The 23729-nt window shown below is 39.9% G+C and overlaps 2 pseudogenes; both read right to left on the reverse strand.

Moving 5' to 3' along the window:
* Positions 1-233: 233 nt before the first annotated feature.
* Positions 234-13622, reverse strand: LOC136070794 (11-beta-hydroxysteroid dehydrogenase 1A-like; annotated as a pseudogene).
* Positions 13623-14675: 1053 nt separating this feature from the next.
* Positions 14676-23192, reverse strand: LOC112025154 (11-beta-hydroxysteroid dehydrogenase A-like; annotated as a pseudogene).
* Positions 23193-23729: the final 537 nt, after the last annotated feature.

A 23729-nucleotide genomic window follows, 5' to 3' on the forward strand; every position in this document is an offset into this window, starting at 1 on the left:
GACATATAGATAATATACATAATATAAAGTCCTTACAAGGAGTGTCTTTTTTTTCCCCTCCCTTAATTTGAAGACTCAAAAACAAAACAAAACAAAACGCGCGGGGGTGGGGGTGTGTTACTACACACAAGTTACAGCCTATTAGCACACAGATGATAAAACACACGTAAGTAAAGAGATCATATAACTAGGTTTAAGTGTTTAACCTCAAAGAACATAAAACAACCTTCATTTTAGTCAGTCTTAATCTCAAGGTTGTCGATTGTAGATGGATAAATGATGTTCTTGACACCCAAGAGATCCAATATCTTCTTGCTAGGGTACTTCCCTGTGTGAACTCCCAGGCCTCTGATGTGCATCAATCGATAACTCCACTCGATCACCTCAGGAAAAACACCTTCCAAAAATAGGTGACCCGTGACCCTGAACCAAGCTGGCTCTGTCAAGTACCTCTCCCCCTTGCAAACACCATTCACCATTGCCTTTGCACACCCTCGTACTGTCCCAACTGGAATCGTACTTACTTGTACCTACTCATAAAGCACACCCTCGTACTTGTACTTACTTGTAGAAACCTGCACCAATATTTTGGGTTAGGTTCAATACATTCCTAATGTAATTTTTTTTTTAATATTACATCATTTTGGATGATGTTTTTTGACAAGTACAATATTGGATTAATACATCACCATTTATACTCTTAATGTAACAAAATATTAAGATGATCAGGTTTCAATTACTCTTTCCTCCATAAAATGTTTAAATCTATTTTTTTTTTAAAATTATACACATCATACAAGTTTATTAATTGAATAATAAATAACTTTCGATAAATATGAAATTTGGGCAAACAGGTTAAGAACAATAAAAAGTATATAATGTTGAGATTTTAAAAATACTAGTCTAGGTTAAGTTATCAAGTGGCGTAATATTATCAAAAAAACAAAAACTACATAGATAGAACTTTATCCTGTCACCTAAGAAGGGTATGCTAATTATGTGACATGGTGAGAGGGGAATAACTAATAAAGCCAATAACTTACATCTCTAGTCTTGTTCAACTTCCATTTTGCCTTCCCTCAATAAGAGCTTGCCTTGGGTCATTTCAGACTCTATGAAACCAGGTGTTACAATTGTGATTTTGGTCTCAGGCCCAACCTCAACACGCAATGTCTCGAAGAAGCTTACTATTGCTGCACTGCTTGCCTGAGGTGACAAAGTATAAGAATCCACCTGTATTAAAAAATTATTGGGACCGTATATCATATTGCTTACATTGTAGAAACTCATCCTAGGTGCAGGCAACCATGAAAAATCTACCACTTATTAGCATTGTTCACCAAATGATCCACTGTTGCATAAAGACCACAAATCAGAAATTGCAACATATTAATTCCAAATTAATATATCCACAAAAGCCATCGAAAAACAAAAACATGTCATACATTTACATTGCCCAAAATGGTGAACTGCTTCATAAATAAATTCTTACATTCTTCAACCTTGGAAACACCTGCACGTACAATAACCTTTGGGGATCCTAATTCTTGGCTTTATCTGCCACCGTCAGAAGACGATCATCTCTTATGTCAACAAGGGCTAAATGAGCAACTCTCCTAGCATACTCGTAAGCAACATGCTACGAAGTTACAAAAAAAAATCATGTGAAAATGTTGTGGTATTTATATGTTTTTTTTTAAAGCTTATGGTATGCCTTGCGATTACAACCATGTATTTATATTTTGGAATGAGGAAGTGCTGCATCCCTAGGGCCCTAAATGACTCGAGTCAAGTTGAATATTAAAACTTCGAGCATGTTTATTTAATTTTATTATGAATATGAGATCATCAAACGAGATTACATATTTAAACTTAATTTTTTTTTTTGGCCAAACAAGCTCGATTTTGTTCATTAGTTAATTAAATTATTATGTTCCCATATATAGAAAATCATAACAAAATTTTTTTAATCCTCTAAAAAATATGAATTTTTACAACTAATAGATAGTTTATATTATCAATAAACTATAAATTATTCCTATAAATAATTATAAATGAAAATTTGATATTATATCCAATTTATAAATTTATACCATTCAATCTCAATTCTATATAAGTATTTTTTTTTAGTGCACATATAAAAAATAATATTATATATAGTTATATAGTGTTTCATTTTTACGAGTTTGATCACAAACACATTATTATGTTTCTGTTTGGTTTGTTTAATAGTCGAGTCTAAACGTAGGTTTGAGTTTGACTTGTTTATTAAACAAACAAACATAAACAAACATTCTCTTGTTTATTATATATATATATATATAGGTAATTAATTGGGCCAATCAACCAAATACTATTGTATAAATTTAAACGCATACCATAACCCAGTCCATTACCCAAGACCAAACGATTTTCCCTTTTTTTTTTTTTTCTTCTCTTGTTTTGTCCGCCCCACATTAGTTTATCTTTACCTTCTTTTTTTGAGTTCACCTTTTTTCTCATTCACAGATGTTTCTTATCTCTTTTTCCTTCCAGATTATTCTTCTTTCTTCCTTCTTTCTTCACATCTACAGATCTGTCTCTCAATGTCCTCGTCAAGGAGTATGTCATTTACCATATCCTCATGAATGTTGTTAAATATAAAATAGTCCAAAGTATTAAAAGTCATTGTAGGTTTGATATGGAAGAATTATAGCAGGTACCATGAGCTTAACCCGTCAGCTCTTGCTTTGGCTGACGGGTCAGTCACGACGGACGTTATGGGCTAACGTAACGAAAGAAGGCATGCTGATGGGAGCAAGACAAACCGATGGGCTGAAGGCTCCAGGTCTAACCGACGGCAGTTCGAAGCTCTTGGGCTACTCAGTGTAGCAAGAAGCTGACGCCAACTTGGCTGAAGGGGAGAATGCAAGCTGACGGTTTCAAGGCCGATGGTTCTATGAAAACCATGACTTGGTCACCACGCATGGGTAATAGGGAAGTTGCTTGTATTCCACGCCCAGTATCAGAGTCCTATAAGGAAAGGATCCCGCAATCTACGCTAATGAGGAGTCCTGTAAGGAAAAGACTTCTGCTCCAAGGAAAAAGGTCAATCCTCGACTACTATAAATGCCCCAATACCCTCACAAATCAAGGTAGGCATAATTAACCCCTCTCTAGCACTCTAGAGTTGAAAGAAGTTCTAACTTGACCTTCGGAGGGTATTTGGCCGGCACCATACCGGTGCTCTCTGTTAGGTCTTCTCTTTTTTGTCGTGCAGGTGTCATTTTGAGCATACAAGTATCGTGCAACTCACTGGTGAGATTTCCAGCATCATCAGTTGGCGCCGTCTGTGGGGAACGCAACGACGTCGTAATTAAGCCATACTATCGTTTCCTAGACTAAAGGGTTGCATGGTACTCACTCACTCAATGGCGACTACTAATGACGCACAAGGAGAGGAACAACCCACGACTGCCCTTGAGAGACAAGTTCGAACCCTCAGTGCCGCCGTGGAGCGCCTCACCAAACAGAACCTCGACTTGGAGGAACAGCTGCGCCAGAAGAATGCAGCACTAAATGACCGACCAGAAGATCAGGAAGGAACTAGCGCTCCAAATAGGAATCAGGAGAGACCTGAGGGCAGCCACGCCCCAAGCAAGCTGGAGAGACAGCACGTGAATATGCCATCCCTCACGGATGCGACTCCACCACATATTGCTGCCGAGATGCAGGCAATGAGGGAACAGATGGAGGTCATGATGAACGCCCTCAAGGGGTGAGTCTCCAGTGATCTTGACGATCTGGTCAATCGTACCGATTCGCCCTTCACTGTGGCCGTGAACTCCTTCCCCCTGCCCCACAAGTTCCGCATGCCGAATATAGATAGCTATGACGGGGTGAAGGATCCTCTGGATCACCTGGAAACTTTCAAAACCCTGATGCATCTTCAGGGGGTAGCAGATGAGATTATGTGCCGGGCCTTCCCTACAACACTCAAAGGCCCCGCAAGGATATGGTTCAGCCGGCTGACGCCCAACTCTATCAGCACCTTCAAGGAGCTAAGCGCCCAATTCACTACACTCTTCATTGGGGGACATAGGTATAAGAAGTCCACGGCATGCCTGATGAGTATCAAGCAGAGAGAAGACGAGACGTTACGATCTTACATAACACGTTTCAATAAGGAAGCGCTATCGGTTGACGAAGCCGACGACAAAATACTTGTAGCGGCCTTCACAAATGGGTTGCGGAAGGGCAAGTTTTTGTTCTCCCTATACAAAAACGACCAGAAGACCATGTCGGAAGTACTTTACAGGGCCACTAAGTATATGAATGCTGAGGACACGTTGCAGGCCCGAGAAGAGAAGCCGAGAAAAAGGGAAAGGCAGGAAGATGCACGACCAGATCAAGGGAGAAAGAGGCCCAGAACGGGAGACCGAAGAGACGAAAGGCGTTCTAAACCTCCGGGAGGGAGATTCACAAGCTTCACCCCGCTGACTGCCCCAATAGATCAAGTCCTAATGCAAATTAAGGACGAAGGGGCTCTGACCTTTCCCGGAAAGCTGAAGGGGGATCCTAATAGGCGTTCCAGAGACAAGTACTGCCGCTTTCATTGAGATCACGGCCATGACACAGCCGACTGTTACGACTTGAAGCAGCAAATCGAAGCCCTTATAAGGCAAGGGAAACTGCAGAAATTCGTAAGCAAAGAAAGAACGGATCCAGCACCTCCGGAGCACCCTCCCCGACGAGACAATGACCGTCCAAGACCTCCCGTTGGTGACATACGAATGATTGTAGGAGGGATGGCTACTAGGCCGTCCAAAAGGGCCCGAAAGATGTACCTCCGGATGGTCCAAAACGTCCAGTTGATAGGTCCAGCGCAAAATGTAGCCCGAAGGGAAAGCCCCATTATCGAGTTCTCGGAAGAAGACGCGTAACGCCTTCACCACCCGCACGACGAAGCGCTTGTCGTCAGCCTACAGGTTGGGGACTACAACTTGCATCGAGTGTTGGTCGACAATGGCAGCTCGGCGGACATCTTGTACTACCCGGCATACCAGCAGATGAAAATCAGCAGGGAACGACTGGTTCCAACGAACGCCCCACTTGTCGGTTTTGGAGGGGCAAAGGTGTTCCCGCTGAGCGCGGTCACGTTGGCTGTGACAGCAGGCGACTACCCCCAGCAAATCACAAAGGCCGTAACGTTCCTCGTGGTTGATCATTCGTCCGCCTATAATGCTATCCTAGGGCGACCTACCCTCAATGCATGAAGGGCGGCGACTTCAACTTATCATTTAATGATCAAGTTCCCAACGGAATACGGAGTCGGAGAACTACGTGGAAATCAAATTGCCGCACGCGAATGCTACGTAGCCATGATGGAAATGGATGACCACCTCCAAACCATGAGCATAGAAGAGCACCGGAGCGCGACGGAGCCAGTCGAGAAGCTTGAAGAGATACCCCTAGATGACTCTATGCCTAGTCAGATAACAAGGATTGGAACCCTTGCGAGTCCCGCAATCCGGCAAACACTTACAGCATTCCTCAAAGAAAATCAGGACGTATTCGCCTGGAGTCACGAGTACATGCCAGGAATAGACCCTTCCGTCATGGTGCATAGGCTGAATGTATCACCATCCTTTCCGCTCGTCCGGCAGAAGAAGCGGGTCTTCGCCCCAGAATGGGATCAAGCTATAGCCGAAGAAGTCTGCAAGCTACGAGAGGCAAATTTCATTAGGGAAGTCTACTACCCCGACTGGCTAGCGAACGTAGTAATGGTCAAGAAAGCTTCCGAAAAATGGAGGATGTGTGTAGACTTCACCGATCTAAACAAGGCATGCCCCAAAGACAGCTACCTTCTCCCGAGAGTCGACACTCTAGTAGACTCTACCGCTCAGCACCAGCTGTTAAGCTTCATGGACGCTTTCTCCGGCTACAACCAAATCAAGATGCACACTGATGATCAAGAAAAAACTTCCTTCGTAACCAGCCAAGGCCTATTCTGCTACAAGGTAATGTCGTTCGGTCTAAAAAATGCGGGCGCAACATATCAAAGGCTTATGAACAAGATGTTCGCGTGGCAGATCGGGAGGAACGTCCAGGTATATGTAGATGATATGCTGGTTAAAAGTCGAAGGGAAGAAGATCATTTAGAAGACCTCAGGGAAACGTTTGACACCCTTCGCTCTTACAACATGAAGCTTAATCCAGGGAAGTGCGCCTTTGGGGTGACGGCAGGAAAATTCTTAGGATTCATGGTTTCCCAGAGAGGCATCGAGGCCAATCCAGAAAAAATTCGGGCTATAATGGAGATGGCACCCCCGAGGAATGTGAAGGAAGTACAGAGCCTCAACGGGAAGATAGCAGCGCTAAACAGGTTCGTCTCCAGGGCAACAGACAAATGCTTACCCTTCTTTCGCACGCTAAAAAGGTCTTTCGAGTGGACCACTGAATGCCAACAAGCGTTTGAGGAGTTAAGGGCTTACCTCTCTTCCCCACCACTGCTGAGTCCCTCGCAACCAGGAGAAGAACTCTTTCTCTATCTCGCTGTCTCCCCAGCCGCCGTCAGTGCCGCCTTGATTAGAGAAGAAGAAAAGGTGCAGAAACCTGTGTATTACACTAGCCGGGCGCTACGAGGAGCTGAAGAAAGATATCCACCCATGGAAAAACTCGCTTTCGCTCTGGTTACGGCAGCACGCAAACTGAAGCCGTACTTTCAAGCCCACACGATTGTTGTCTTAACTGACAAGCCTTTGCGACGGGCAATGAGCAACCCAGAAGCTGCCGGGCGCTTGGCACTTTGGGCCATAGAATTAAGCGAATTTGACATCCAATATCGCCCGCGGACTGCTGTTAAGGGGCAGGTCGTTGCAGATTTCATAGCAGAATTCACGAATGGTGAGGATAGGGGGGCAGAAGAATCCCCGCAATGGAGCATACATGTAGACGGATCCTCCAACAGGCAGGCAGGCGGAGCTGGCGTCGTACTACAGTCACCCGAAGGAGATGCGGTAGAGTGTATGGTCCGCCTTGAATTCCCTACCACCAATAACGAGGCGGAGTACGAAGCTTTGATAGCAGGGCTTGACCTCGTAAAAGCAGCGGGAGCCGAAAAAGTGGTCGTTTACTGTGACTCTCAGGTCATAGTCAACCAGATAAGTGGGGAATATGAATGCAAAGGTGAAAGAATGAAGAAGTATCTAGACCAAGCAAGAAGGAGGATGAACGAGCTGAAGGTCAAAATTATACAGATCCCCCGGGGAGAAAACGAACAAGCCGACCGCTTGGCCAAAGCCGCCTCAGCCGTACACATGGCCACCATTGGTAATACACTCTCCTTCACGCAGCTCTCTCCACTCATAAATGCTGTCGACGTACAGGAGCTCAACCCCCAAAATGATTGGACCACGCCGTTAACCTCCTTCCTGAAGAACGGCGTGTTGCCGAATGATAAGGAGGCGGCAAGAAAACTGAAGGTTCAAGCAGCAAGGTTCGTGCTGATAAGAGATGTTTTGTATAAGAGAGGTTTCTCCCGCCCCTACCTACGATGCCTAGGTCCTGAAGAAGCAGATTACGTCATGAGAGAAGTGCACGAAGGAATCTGCGGAAACCACTCAGGATCAAGATCGCTAGTGCACAAGCTAGTACGAACTGGGTACTTTTGGCCAACAATGCAGAAGGATGCCGAGGCTTATGTGAAGGCCTGCGACAAATGCCAAAGATTCAGCAACGTCATCAGACAACCACCCGAAGATCTCACCCCGATGACGGCACCGTGGCCATTCGCTCAGTGGGGGTTGGACATCATGGGGCCGTTCCCTACGGCGATGCGGCAACTGAAATTTTTAATTGTCGGCATTGACTACTTTACGAAGTGGGTGGAAGCTGAAGCCTTGGCCACCATTACAGAAAAGAACGTACGGAGCTTCGTTTGGCGATGCATCATATGCAGGTTTGGCATTCCAAGGATCTTAGTCTCGGACAACGGGAAGCAATTCGACAACAACTCCTTCAGGGACTTCTGCTCGCAGCTAGGGGTACGGAACCACTACTCCTCCCCCGCCCAACCCCAAGCCAATGGACAGGTCGAAGTTACAAACCGGTCCTTGCTAAAAATTATCAAGACCCGGCTTGAGGGGGCAAAGGGCATATGGGCTGAAGAGTTGCCGAGCATACTATGGGCCTACAGGACAACAGCAAGGACACCAACAGGAGAGACACCATTCCGACTAACGTACGGGAACGAAGCAGTCATCCCAGCTGAAGTCGGCCTTACAAGCTACAGGGTGCACAACCACGACGAAAAGAGGAATGATGAGGCCATACGTCTGCAACTTGATCTGGTGGACGAAGTCAGGATGGCAGCAGAGCAAAGGCTTGCACGGTACCAGGACCGCATGGCCAAGCATTACAACTCCCAGGTCAAACACAGAGACTTCCAGGTGGGGGACCTCGTTCTAAGAAAGGTTATGGGCGCAGCAAGGGACCCCACCCAAGGAAAGCTCGGCCCAAATTGGGAAGGACCCTACCGAGTTACGGCATGGCAAAGGAAGGGAACCTACCATCTAGAGACACTGGACGGACGGAAGCTACCACATCCATGGAATGCTGAACACCTACGGAAATACTACCAGTAGGGGCGACGTCCACATAAAGCAAAAATTTTTTGGAATGACGCCAAGACCTATGGATTACCCTTTCAAATATTTACTACAATAAGCCCAAAGGGCAGTTTTTCTTTTCCTACTTAAGTATTTGCTACAATAAGCCCGAAATGGGCAGATTTTGTTTTCAAATTACTTTTTATATAGATGCATGGCAATAAGAGGAATTTACTTAGAACTACTGAAGTTTCTACTTACAAATATGAGGACATTAAAGATTGACAAATTGACCGTCCACAAAGTGGACGGGATCAAAAAACTGACGGTTTAAAAGAGATTGGCCAAGTCCACAACCATCTCAGCTCTCAAGCTGACGGTTTAAAAGAGACTGGCCAAGTCCAGTCATCTCAGCTCTCAAGGTGACGGTTTAAAAGAGGTTGGCCAAGTCCACAACCATCTCAGCTCTCAAGCTGACGGTTTAAAAAAAACTGGCCAAGTCCACAATCATCTCAGCTCTTAAGCTGACGGTTTAAAAGACTGGCCAAGTCCAGTCATTTCAGCTCTCAAGCTGACGGTCTAAAAGACTAAATATTGTCAAGACCACAATCACCTCAGCACTCAATCAAAATTAAAGGACTAAGTGATTAAACCGACGGTACAAAGAAATCAAATCCACAAAATGGGCTAAGCGACAAAATTGACGGTCTAAGAAAAGACTGACGGAGTCCATAAACCAATAACGTCAGCCTTTAGACTGACGGTCTTAAAAAGGCTGAATCTATTAGCCCACAAATAGACAAGTCCATAAGGCAGACGACCTTATCACAAGGTAACAAGATTTTCTACAATCATTAAAGCAAAGAACTGACGGATTTATTAGGTAAACGAAACCGACGGTTTATAAAAGCTGACGGTACCCTAAAAGGCCACAATCCTGATTTCATGCTTTCAAATCAAAACACAACTTTAACAAACCAAGTAAAAATAACTACATAGCCGGAAGCGACGGCGTTATAAATAAATCAAAGCCCAAAAAGGCATGTAAAAGGCTGTCAAAATATTACATATTGAGGCCCAAGGGGCACTTAATAAAATTGTTTGCTACATAACTTGAAGAAAAAGAATAAAATGATGATGAAGCTACAAAAATAAAAAAAAAACCCGTCACTTAAAAAATTTTACACAGCAGAAGGGTCCTCTCCGTCAAGTAGCACCACAGGAGGGGTCGCGGCATCTGTTGGAGGGTTCGCAGCAGGCTGGGCCAGGACAACTCCACCACCTCCATGAAGGGGAGAATCAACCACGTCGTCAGCACCAGCAGTGACGGCATCAGTAGCAGGCGTCATGGGCTGAGCGTCGTCCAGAGTAATCCCAGATAGATCCAACTCAGGGAAAGCTGACGCCACCTGTTTGAGACAGTCGTCGAATCCCGTGCCATAATAAGCGCCACAGGAATCGACGAAGGAGTCTGACGCTTTGAAGTTCTCAACGGCGTCAGCCCCTGCCGTCTCCAACTGACCACGAAGGGTCGTCAGCTCTCCTGCTAGCTCGATCCTCTGACGCCTCGCCTCTTCCAGCTCCACCTTCACATCTTTCAGCTCAACGTTAAGTAAGCGCACCGCCTCCTTATACTGAGCCTGCTGGTCTCGCATGTTGGCGTTATGCTTGTTAACACGAGCGACGACCCCCTCCTTGGCCACGCATCGCTCCTGCAGCGCCTTCACACGGACCAAGGCCTGGAAAAAGACATAACCGTCAGCTATCAAGAGGAAAAAGGTTGGGTACGTAAGTCAAAGAGAAAAAGGTAAAACTGACGGCTTACCCGCGAGAGGTCGAACAAAGCCGACGACCCCAGCTCTTCCGTCCCTAGCTGAGCACAAGGATCCATATCCGTCGGCCTTATGAGTGCTCCGACGGCCTCGACGGCGAAATCCTTGTGCGTCAGCAAGCTCTGAGGTCCCTGCAGGACGGGACCAGAAGAGGTCATGACACCTTTCCCAGCTCCATGGCCCGACGTGGGGGGCGACTTCACGGGAGTGACGGTTGGTCTCTTCGACGGACGAATGACCACTCCGTCAGATTTCCTCTTCTGGGAGCCCTTGGCGACGGTCTTGGGGGCAGACGTAGACGTCGTCTCTCCCTTCGCCTTCTTCTCCTCCCGCTGACGGGCAGCGGCGGCCCTGATCCGCTCCTTAGCAACATCCATTTCTGCAACAAAGACAAACAAAAAACAAACATAAGGAAAGCCGACGACTAGAAGTATAAAAACTGACGGATAGGTAAAGACTCACGGTGACGGGCAAACTCTTCCAACCTACGAGCCTCGGGCGTTGGTTCGGGACCCCCACAGTATGTATAAAGAGTGTCGAGGGTAATCAAGTCCCGGCACGATCGCTCTTCTATGGGTATCCCCAGAACCCGACGGATGAAATCCTCTTGCTCGTCAGTTATTGATGGACGAGCGAAAGCTGAAAAAACAACTTGGCTGCGTTAGTATCTTTTCAAAAGAAAAGTGAAATGTGGCAAACTGACGAGGATAAAAGGTGACGACTAAAACCTGACTCCTTAACAAACCCCCAAGTGTTGTCAAAACAACCAAAGGGAATCGTTTCCCACTCGTCCTGACGGCACACCCAATCCGTCCCCTCAACAAAAAAGAACCTACTCTTCCAGGCTCTATTAGAATCCGGCATCTCAAACACCAGCCTTAACTCCTTCTCCCTGACGGCAAAATGATACATCCCTTTTGAAGACGAAAGGTGCCGAGGTCTGTAGCAGTAGAAAAATTCATCCAAGGAAAGCTGACGGTGGCCTCCACTTAGACGACCCCACAGCACCTCAGCACTAATAAAAATTCTCCACGAGTTTGGAGCAATCTGACTGACGGATATACCAAGAAAATCAGCCAGCTGACGGTGTAAAGCCGTCAGAGGCAGTCTCAACCCGGCAGCAAACATGGCATCATACATGCCAATGTCTGCAGTTCTTCCCGTATAGCATTTCTCACCCTCCATAGGTAGACGGACAGGAATATGGTCAGAGATTTGGAAACGGGTACGTAATTCGTTGAAAATTTTAAGTGTCATTTTTGGAAGGAATTTATTCACAGCCCAGTCCTTGGGAAGGATGAAAGGACGACTACCTCCAGGACCTTCAGAATCCCCTTCACAAGACTCCTCGTCGCCTTCATCCCCGTCACTGTTCCCCTCTCCTAATCCAACCTCACCCTCTTCGCCTACTTCCTCCTCCTGGCCGCCGTTTCCCTGACTCCCTACTTCCTCGACGGGAACATGGGCTGACGTCTCCCTCTTGACGACCAGGAGGAACTCTCAGACTCACTACTTGAGCCTGAACCAAACACCTCATCGTAGCCCGCTCCTTCGCGGACCGACGACTGGTCACTCGACGCGTCACTCGACATCTACCTACAAGTGACGGGTGTAAACTAAGCACCTAAGTTGACGACCTCACTTTAAAGAAGATAATTGAAAGTATGCGAGGAAAGAAAGGAAACTTACAAGTTTTCAGAGAGTAACAGTTGAAGAAGTGACGACAAGAATGTTGGTAGAATTGACGGAATATAGGCGACGGATGTGCTCTCCAGGAATCAGTGAGTGAAATAGTGAAAATAGGGAGAGGTGGGCCACATATATATATATATATATATATATATAAGAAAATGCACGGAAGACGAAGCGACGCCCACATTCAGACACGGAACCAATCCGAGCACGCCACGTGTCCTAACATTTAATACTGGGGTGTCAGCTGTAATTATTTTCTCTCTCCTGGTCAAAGTGACAGGTAGTGACGAATGAAAACTCCATAACCCGTCAGGAACAGCCGACGGAGATATGGAGTAGGGGGCAACTGATATGGAAGAATTATAGCAGGTACCATGAGCTTAACCGTCAGCTCCTGCTTTGGCTGACGGGTCAGTCACGACGGACGTTATGGGCTAACGTAACGAAAGAAGGCATGCTGACGGGAGCAAGACAAACCGATGGGTTGAAGGCTCCAGGTCTAACGACGGCAGTTCGAAGCTCCTGGGCTACTCAGTGTAGCAAGAACTGACGCCAACTTGGCTGAAGGGGAGAATGCAAGCTGACGGTTTCAAGACCGACGGTTCTATGAAAACCATGACTTGGTCACCACGCATGGGTAATAGGGAAGTTGCTTGTATTCCACGCCCAGTATCAGAGTCCTATAAGGAAAGGATCCCGCAATCTACGCTAATGAGGAGTCCTATAAGGAAAAGACTTCTGCTCCAAGGAAAAAGGTCAATCCTCGACTACTATAAACCCCAATACCTCACAAATCAAGGTAGGCATAATTAACCCCTCTCTAGCACTCTAGAGTTGAAAGAAGTTCTAACTTGACCTTCGGAGGGTATTTGGCCGGCACCACACCGGTGCTCTCTGTTAGGTCTTCTCTTTTTTGTTGTGCAGGTGTCATTTTGAGCATACAAGCATCGTGCAACTCACTGGTGAGATTTCCGGCATCATCAAGGTTAATGTACTTATAAAGAGATAAAAATAATCATAATCCTACACGTAATGCAAGTACTACGATCTAAGTTTATTCTAGACTTAACAGAGGATTATACACACACATATATATAACAGTCGAGCCAAATCACCTTTTTTTTTTTTTTTTTCACTCACGATATCAACAACAATTCTAATAGATATAAATAAAATAATAATAATAATTAAACACTTGAAATAAACAATTATGATCATAACAAACTCCATATCAAAAGATACTGTCAAGGAACCTAAATTATATAATATAAATAGCCCATGTAAGAAGTCTACAAAGATTAGATGGTGTGACATTGATACAAACCTTGCCAATTTCTAAAGATACTCCAGTGATGAGTACTACTTTGCCAGACACTTTCTCACTATATATGGATCTTTTTAAGAAAGAAAGAAACTTGAGTAAAAGAAATGGTGGCATAAAAAAAGGGAATGCAATGAGCATCAAGAGAGGCACTGCAATGTTCAAGAACTTGTGTAGCAAATCCATAGCTTTGCTGTGATGAACAGAGAGTGGCAAGAGAGAAATTGAAGATATGAGGATCGGATGGTCTTATCTTTGTCATGTTGTTACATGTTTGAGCCTTAAATTTCCTGGCCCCCTAATAAAATAAATTGGGGGGGGGGGGAACTACCACCAGCACCAGTACTAGATAGAGCACTCAAAAATTTATTAAACTCCATATATTACCAAGAGAAGTGGGGAATTAGTATTTATTTTCAAATACTGGATTACTCATTTTTAAATTTTAGGAAGGAAAAATATATTTCAACGAAAGATTTACGTAATTATTTTGCAGGAAAAAAAGAAAAAAAAGTACGAAGCCTATATATAGGAATAAAAAGTTGTTTATAGTCTTTATTCCAAACTCCAAATAGAACAATTAGGTTTAAGGCATTTTTATAGTGAAAGGATACGGTGGATCTTGGTTGGTGTGGTAGCTAGTGAACAGCTATAATTGTCAACAACCAACAACTCATTGATCAATTATTATTATTATTATTATTATTATTTTTTGAGAACATGATCAATTATGTATTTGGTTATGTATCTTGTTAAGTTTCAGATCTCTGAAAAACACAATATGTTTAACTTAATTTATTTGTTAAGTTGTTATTTAGCTTACTTATTCAGATATAGGTTAAACATTCATCACAATCAACATACACAAGAAAAAACTAAATAACACATCTAATTTTTGGTGAAATGATATGGTGGATATATCTTGTTTGTTATAGTATAACTGTCAACAACCAACAACTCATCTAATTTGGTGTGATGATTTCCAACAACGTTATGTACTTCATGCCCAGGTATTTATTTAATATATCAAAATGATATTTTAATTTTGAGATGAAAATTTATCCCAAGAAAAGAAAAACAAATTCTGCTCTGAACATAATAATAAATCTCTTTATATAGTACAATATAGTTTTTATTAACTTGCACAAATAATAATAAAGCCTTTCAATCTAAATCATAGCGAGCTCTCCATTAATTCTGCTTAGAATTTATTGGCTTAATAAAACGCTAATGTTTCAGCTAGCGGTCCTCGTTTTGACGAGTACTGCATGGGCGTTTCACTAACATTGAGTGCAAACACCACTCAAAAACTTCAGGACATAAGACCCTCATCCAGAATCCGACCCTCATCCAAGATGGCTTAGTCAAGTACATGTCTCCTTTGCAAGTGCTGTCCACAATTGCTTTGGCACACCTCTCTGTTGACTCAACTGGCATCCATGGCATTTCAATCTAAGCAAGTATCACCATTCAGAAAAGAAAAAAAAAAAAAAAAAACATTTTTGTTTTGAGAGACTAGAAAAAAAAAAAAAAAAAAAAAAAAAAAGCTATGTTAGAAATATTATAAATTTTATTATGTAAGTCTTATAAAAAAACAAGTTAATAAGATATTTACTATAATATTATTTAAATGATATCGTTCATATTCATCGTCATGTTCATTTATCAGTATTTTAAAGTAAATTTGTAATTTTTAGCATTTTTCATTATATGTAGTAGGGATTATTACAAGGTAAGGTTCTCGTTCAATATAGAGGACTATGTAAAGTTTTGTACCCAGGCCACAGGGTCTTATATATATATGGCAAAATTTAGATATAATTCCTTAGATACAATTCCTTAGAAATCTCTTATAAATTACAGTCTAATTTAATAACTCCACTAATTGACATTAAAACACCATCTCCTTTGTTTTCTCTTAGCCCGAGAGAAAATCTGAGAGCTTCAAACTTCTCACCCAGTAACCAGATTTCTTCCTTCCTCCATTTTATTTGATGTTTCAATATTTATCAATTACCAAACAAAAAAATGGGGAAAAAAAAAACTGGTTTGAAGTTGAGTGTTGATGTTAACGTTGAAATCCAATTCGTATTCACCCAAATAAAACCATCGCAAACCCATACTCCTACCCAAACCCAACAACCACTTCCCTGCCAAACTCCACGCAGCAATCCCAATCTAGAGATTCGGTGTCAAGATTTGGCTTTGAAAGAAAATCAAAAGCAGCATTAGCATTGGAAAATTTTAATGCTATTCTATTTTATAATTCTAAAAAGCCACTTTATCATTATACCATACCATTTTACAATACTTCCACATCCCAAACTTTTATTTCCCTCTTTTACTCATTAAAATAATATATCTACATAATAAAATAATATATCTCAAAATTGTATCTTTTCTCCCATCTCTCTCCTCTCTCATTTTCAGCTTTCTTTCAAATAAAATATTATTATTTTTTTATAATACTTGCTACAGTGCAATTCTATGTTTAGAATTGCACTGTAGCAGTATTGCAAAAAAATTTGCAATACTGCTGTTTAGCATTCCCCAATGCAGATGGTTTTGGAGCTTAAAATTTCAAATTTCCCTTAAATTTGGCATTAGCATTCCCCAATGCTAATGCTCTAAGAAATCTTTTTTTCCCCCTACCTATAAGGCACTCCCCTGTAGATCTGCAAACTCACTTACCCCATCTAGAAAAATGAAATTAGGTAATGCATCCCTTGAATGCATGTGCCTTTGGTCATCAAAAATTTCCTTAGATTGATCATCTTTAGCTATCTGGTGTGAGAGTCTAAGAGATTTGATGAATAGGAGGAAAAGAAAAAATAAAAAGGGGGGGGGGGGGAGAATGAGATAGTGTTGACAAACGTTAGCTAAAGTTATTAAACTATACAGGTGACAACAATTTAAAAGGAGTACCTCTAAGATGTATTATATTTAAGTTTTGCCCATGTATAAATGAGGTTACAGGTTGAGCTTTGGTGTGATAGCAAATGCATTACACCAAAAGCAACGAGTTTGAGCTCCGAAATTAGTCTCTCTAAAAAAAATAATTGAAAGTGAAGCTGGTTATCATGACATTTTTTAAACCTTAAAAGAAGTGAGAGTTTTGTGTGTAAACTGATGAATATGATTTTTTTTTTTTTAATGGGAATGAATATGATATTTTTTAATAGGGTTGAAGTTATATTTAATCCGTGATCTACTGCACAAGATTTAAATTCAATGTACTCTGCTGATTGGACAAGACATGTTGCTGACAAAATGGTGTCTTGCCAGAATTAGGTGAAAATAGATGGTTTGGATTTTATAAAATGTAGAAGATTAAATAATTTAAATGCAACTTAAAGTCCTAAACAGGATTGGTAAAGGATTAATTTTCAAGTTTCGTTTCTTTTAATTCTCAATATACCTTTGGTAAAAATTGGCCTTGAGTCATTTCTGACTCAGTTACTCCAGGAGTTACAATGGTTATTCCAATGTCTGGACCAAACTCAGCTCTCACTGACTCAAAAAAGCATTTTTGGGCTGCCTTGCTTGCCTGAAGACATCATTGATTCATAAGTAAAAGAAAATCTCGAAGTGAGCAACTACTAAGGCATGCCAAGGAGGTTTTGTACGTAGTTCTTACATTGTAGAAGCTTAATCTCGGAGTACAGAACCATGCTGCAACTGAAGAAATTACAACAATCTTTCCTTTGCTTTTTCTTAGGTGTGGAACTGCATAATGGGTGCTGTACACTGAACCCCAGAAATTTATGTCCTAAATTATATAAAACTGGAGTCTGTTAATGCAAGTTTGAAACTCAAAACTTAACAAAAAATTGGGATTATATATTATAGACTTGAATGAAAAATAAGCAATGAAGAACGATTGAATATGCTAGATTTTTTTCTTCACTATAATCTAATATAGTTACAGAGAAAGTGGGGCAAGACACGTTGGTATTATTACCATAATGGAAGCAATGTCAGATGAGTCTTCAAAAAGGTCCACTCTTACTACTCCAGCGTTGTTCACCAAATGATCCACTGTTGCATAAACTAGTCACAATTTGAAATTGTACATTCCAAAATATTTCCATGAATAGTAGGTGTTAGGTTCTAAAAGTTTAAAACAAAATTGTGAATACAAACTTGTCTAGATATAGATTTTAGAGTCTATTGGTATTATTAGACAATGCTCAAGGTAATACAAGTTAAGATTCAAGAATATACAAGCTGCAGAAAGAAGAGTTCAAAAACTACCTGGTTCAATCGATCGAAAAATAGGCTCGATAGATCAAAACACGTATTTGCAGAATTCTATTTCAGCCCAAACTTTACTTAAACGTATTGAGATTCAAGTAAAAAACTACTAATATATAAAAGAAACCCTAAGCACGTTTTTATAAGGCATTTCAGAGAGAGAAGAGTGTGCCTCTTTTGTAGATCTAGGGTTTTATACCCAAAAAGCTCTCTCATGTCTTCTACTAGTGTTATTCCCTGAAGAATCTCATGATTCGGTGTTATAGAAGTTGCTACATTCTCTAGTCATCAAAAGCATTGATGATCTAAACATTCAAGAGTGGTCTTGGAGTCACAAACATGAGAGTTTATGGGTTTTTTTTTTTTTTTTTTTTTTTATTTTTTTTATACAGGTGTGGGTGCTTGTGTTGTAAAGGCCTAATAGAAAATGAGTCCGTGGATTCGGAGCTTGCACGTGGTCATGTTAGTAAGTTCCACATGTAGTAGCAATAGGATGTTAGTGGTCTAAGTCTTATTATAAACTTCGATTCTCTATAGTGGATTTTCTTTTTACCTTGAGGATAGTTAGGTTAAATCCTCTTTAGGTTTTTTACCGATTTGGTTTTTCTAGGTAATCATATCATTGTGTTCTTTATTTTCCGCTACTTTACATGATATGACTTTATTGTTTTAACCTAAATTTGAATAATAAACCTGAGTATTCATTTGGTTAATTAATTAGGTTAAACAATCTAGTTTACAGGGATCTAAAACCTAATAGTAGGAATATCATTTTTTTCACAACTTATACTTCCAAAATATTTATTGTTCTCGAAAAGCATAGTAAATCAAATTAGTAGTTGAAAATTGTGAAAAAATCTTATTTAAAACATATAGATAAATATATTATATGTGTGTGTATATATGTATTGTGGGGCCAGAAAATCGGGTAGCCTTGGCCCACTCCAAGCCAGGCCCAAATGGCCCACACCGAGGATGCATGATGGGTCTGAGGATGACCCTGTCCTCGGGCGTCCAAGACCTCGAAAAAACACGAGGACCACCCTACCAAAGGACTCCTGGAATATCCGAGGAGGAGAGGGCCCAGTGCCACGCGTTGGCAACATAAGTACGGAGAAGGGGCAAGCCCTAGGCGAACTGTCACCTCGGCATTGAATACGCTCACCTAACCCTTCTGGCCGCATTAATGGGAATGTAACCCCTTGACAGGGCAACATCGATCAGGGTGAGCCCCCTGAGCACGGATATGACCTTTGACGGGACAGACGGTCAGAAGGGAGGCCCATAGATGATCAACAGGAGGAGAAAAAGAGGGATATATAAGAAAGGAGAGCAAAGTGTAAGAGAGAGTTTTTGGGGGGAGGGGGGGAGGAAAAACCTCATCGGCCATGGTCCGAGGAGCATCCCCCAGTTGTAAATTGGTCTTAGTATCTTTCAATAAAAGAAGAGAGTATTTTATGCTTCATGAACGCCGGTGAGCGCCTAAACCTTCAACCCACTCTCTACAAATTCATTGTTATGGGTTCGTTGGGCCTGGGGGAACCCATATCTTTTGGGCTACAAAAACTGACCCTACATATATATATAATTTTTTTTTACAAGTAGAAACATTCTTTTATTTGGGAGCTTTAGACAATTGCATCTGTTGCATTTATAGTAAAGCCTGCTCTAGACACATAGATAATATACCTAACATAAAGTTCTTACAAAGAGTGTCTTTGTTTTTTCCCTCCCTTAATTTGAAGACGCAAAAAGAAATAGGTGACCCATGACCCTGAACCAAACTAGCTCTGTTAAGTGCCTCTCTCCCTTGCAAGCACCATTCACTATCGCCTTTGCACACCCTCGTACTGTCCCAACTGGAATCGTGCTTACTTGTACCTACTCATAAAGCATTGCCAATTATTCAGATGGCATGCTATAGATAAATCATTGAGCACATGTAGAAACCTGCACCACTATTTGGGTTAGGTTCAATATATTTCTAATGTAATTTTTGTCAATATTACATTATTTTGGATGATGTTTTTTGACAATTACAATATTGGATTAATTACATCGCGCCTTTTATACTCTTAAAGTAAGAAATATTAAGATGATCAGGTTTTAATTGCTCTTTCCTCCATAAAATGTTTAAATTAAAAAAAAAATTTAATTATGTATAACATATTAAACATACAAGTTTATTGATTAAATAGTAAATAACTTTCAATTAACATGAAATTTGGACAAATGGGTTAAGAGCAATAAAAGTATATAATGCTGAGATTTTGAAAATACTATTCCAAGTTAAGTTATCAAATAGTGTAATATTACCGCAAAAAAACAAAGCCAATTATGTGACATGGTGAGAGGGGAATAAGCAAGGCAGTCGATTCCATACCATACCGGCAAGCATACCGGTACATGTAACCCTCTTGTTTTGCACCGGAAAAAATACCGGCCATACCGGCCAATTTCGGGCAATACCCGCCGATACTGGGCGTTACAGAAAAAGTTTTATTTTATTTTATTTTTTTTGCAATTTTTGAATTTTTGTTGGGGCAGAATGGTAACTTATTTGCATTAACTTATTAGTATTATTTGTTTTCTTAGCATACAATGGTAACTTTTAAGCTTTCTATTTTTTATATTGTGTTTTTTTTTTTTTTTTCCTTTTAATTGATACTAAAGTCTAAAACCATGAATAATTAGTTCTAAATTGAGGAAATATTTTATGGTAAACTTTTATATTTATGATAATATACACACACATACAAATATATATATATATATATATTTATTTATTCATCAATATAAAAAATAGCGGTAAACCCGAAACGGTACACCGGTATTGACCAGTATCCGAAATATATCGTACCGCTGACCAAATCGGTACAGCCACCGATACGGTATTGACTCTCTTGGAAATAAGTAATAAAGCCAATAACTTACATCTCTCAAGTCTTTTATCAACTTCCATTTTGCCTTCCTTCAATAAGAACTTGCCTTGGGTCATTTCAGACTCTATGAAACCAGGTGTCGCAATTGTAATTTTGATCTCAGGCCCAACCTCAACCCGCAATAATGTCTCGAAGAAGCTTACTATTCCTGCACTGCTTGTAATAGAAAATTTTTGGGAACCGCATATCATATTACTTACATTGTAGAAACTCATCCTAGGTGCAGGCAACCATGAAAAAGCTACTACTTATTACTCGACCATTGTTCACCAAATGATACACTGTTGCATAAAGATTAAAGCCCACAAATTGGAAATCACAACATATTAATTCCAAATTAATAATTCCAGAAAAGCCATAGAAAAAAGAAAACACATCATACACTTACATCGCCCAAAATGATTATCTGTTTCATAAACAAACTGCTTGTATTCTTCAACTTTGGAAACATCCGTACGTACCATAATAACCTTTGGGGATCCTAGTACTTGGGCTTTATCTGCCACAGTTGGAAGATGATCATCTCTCATGTCAGCAAGGGCTAAATGAGCACCTCACCTAGCATACTCGTAAGCAACATGCTACAAACTAAAAAAATAAATTTCTTGTGAAAATGTTGTGGTATTTTTTTTTTTTTTTTTTTTGAAGTTTATGGTATGCTTTGTGCTTACAACCATGCATTTATTTTGCATCCCTGAATATTAAAAGTTTAGATATGTTTATTTAATTTTATTTTGAATACGAGATCATCAAAGAAAATTACATATTTAAACTTGATTAATTTTTTTTGTCAAACAAGCTTGAGTTTGTTTATGAATTATTTGATTAAATTATTATGTTCCCATATCTAGAAAACCATAAGAAAAATTTTAACCCTAAAAAAAACTATGAATTTTTACTACTAATGGACAGTTTATATCATCAATAAACTATAAATTATTCCAATAAAAAATTATAAATTATAAATTATAAATTGACATTATATCCAATTTACAAATTTATACAATTCAATCTCAATTCTATATAAGTATTTTTTTAGACAAGTGCACATATAAAAAATAATATTATATATAGTTATAAGTGTCTTAGTTTTATGAGCTTAATAAAAAAAAAAAATATTATATACAGTTATAAAGTGTCTCAGTTTGCGAGCTTAATCACAAACCCATTATTATATTTCAGCTTGGTTTGTGTATTAGTTGAGTTTAAACTTGGGTTGGAGTTTGAATTGTTTATTAAACAAACAAACATAGACAAACATTTTCTTGAATTAAGCTCGAGCTGTTTACAAATTGCTTGGTTCATTTATAGTCCTAGGTGTCCAAGCCTTTGGTTGAACCATTACACTACTTGCCCATTAGACAACTTCGAAACCTTGAGAATAAGTAAGGAGTCATACCCCAAACCAATGAACTAACCACCTAAATATCCTTGTGGAGGTATAAGTAAGGAGTCAACTTCATACCAAAGACCATACCAATTTAATTAGAAGAATACAATATTTTAATACCAATTAATACTGGTTATCATTTTGAGGTTACCGTCAATATTACAAGCATTTAAGTTTTAATAAAAAAGACAAAATAATATTTATATGTATAGGTAAATAATTGGGCGAATCAACCAAATACTATCGTATAAATTTAATTACATATTATAACCCAGCCTTTACCCAACCCCAAACAATTTTCCCTTTTTTTAATAGAACAATTTTCCCTATTTGTTTTGTCCTCTTGTTTTGTCCGTTCCACATTAGTTTACCTTTACCTGTTTTTTGTTTTCACCTTTTTATCTTTTTTCTCATTCACAAATGTTTCTTATCTCTTTTCCCTTCCAGATTATTCTTCTTTCTTCCTTATTTCTTCACACCTACGGATCTGTCTCTCAATGTCCTCGTCAAGGAGTATCTCGTTTACCATATCCTCATGGATGTTGTTAAAGATAAAATGGTCCAAAGTGTTAAAAGTCATTGTAGGTTAATGTACTTATAATAAAGAAATAAAAATAATCATAATCCCACACGAGTACTCGTAATGCAAGTACTACGATCTAAGTTATTCTAGACTTAACAAAGGATTATATATATACACTATTGCCAACGTAAACAGTCAAGCCAAATCACTTTTTTTTTTTTTTTCCCAGTTTTCTTTCTCCTCTCTCATTCACAATATCAACAACAATTCTAACAGATATAAATAAAATAATAATAATTAAACACTTGAAATAAACAATTATGATCATAACAAATTCCATATCAAAAGATACTGTCAAGGAACCTAAATTATATAATATAAATAGCCATGTAAAAAGTCTACAAAGATTAGATGGTGTGACATTGATACAAACCTTGCCAATTCTTGAAAATACTCCAGTGATGAGTACTACTTTGTCAGACACTTTCTCACTATATATAGATCTTTTTAAGAAAGAAACAAACTTGAGTAAAAGAAATGGGGGCATAAAAAAAGGGAATGCAATGAGCATCAAGAGAGGCACTGCAATGTTCAAGAACTTGTGTAGCAAATCCATATCTTTGCTGTGATGGATAGAGAGTGGCAAGAGAGAAATTGAAGATATGAGGATATATGGTCTTATCTTTGTCAGGTTGTTACATGTTTGAGCATTAAATTCCAAAGGGAGGAGAAGACTAGAAGTAGATAGAGCTGTCAAAACTCTTCTTTAAACTCCATAAAGGCTTACCTATATTACCAAAGGAGTTGGGTATTAGGGTTAAAGAGGATCAATGATATTGACATATCTTTGGATAGCAAAGGATGAAAGACAAAATAAAAATTGATATCCTTCAACAAAAGATTTATGTAATTATTTTGCAGGGAAAAAAAAAACAGCATGAAGCCTATCTATAGGAATAAAATGTTGTCTGTATACTTTATTCCAAACTCCAAATAGAACAATTAAGTTTTAAGTTATTTATAGTGAAATGATATGGTTGGTATAGTATAACTGTCAACAAACAACAACTCATCTAATTTGGTGTGATGACTTCCAACAACGTTGTGAACTTCATGCGCAGGTATTTATTTAATATATCAAAATGATATTTTAATTTTGAGCTGAAAATTTATACCCAAAAAAA

Source organism: Quercus suber, unplaced genomic scaffold, assembly GCF_002906115.3.
Source record: "Quercus suber isolate HL8 unplaced genomic scaffold, Cork oak 2.0 scaffold_260, whole genome shotgun sequence".
Classification (NCBI taxonomy): domain Eukaryota; kingdom Viridiplantae; phylum Streptophyta; class Magnoliopsida; order Fagales; family Fagaceae; genus Quercus; species Quercus suber.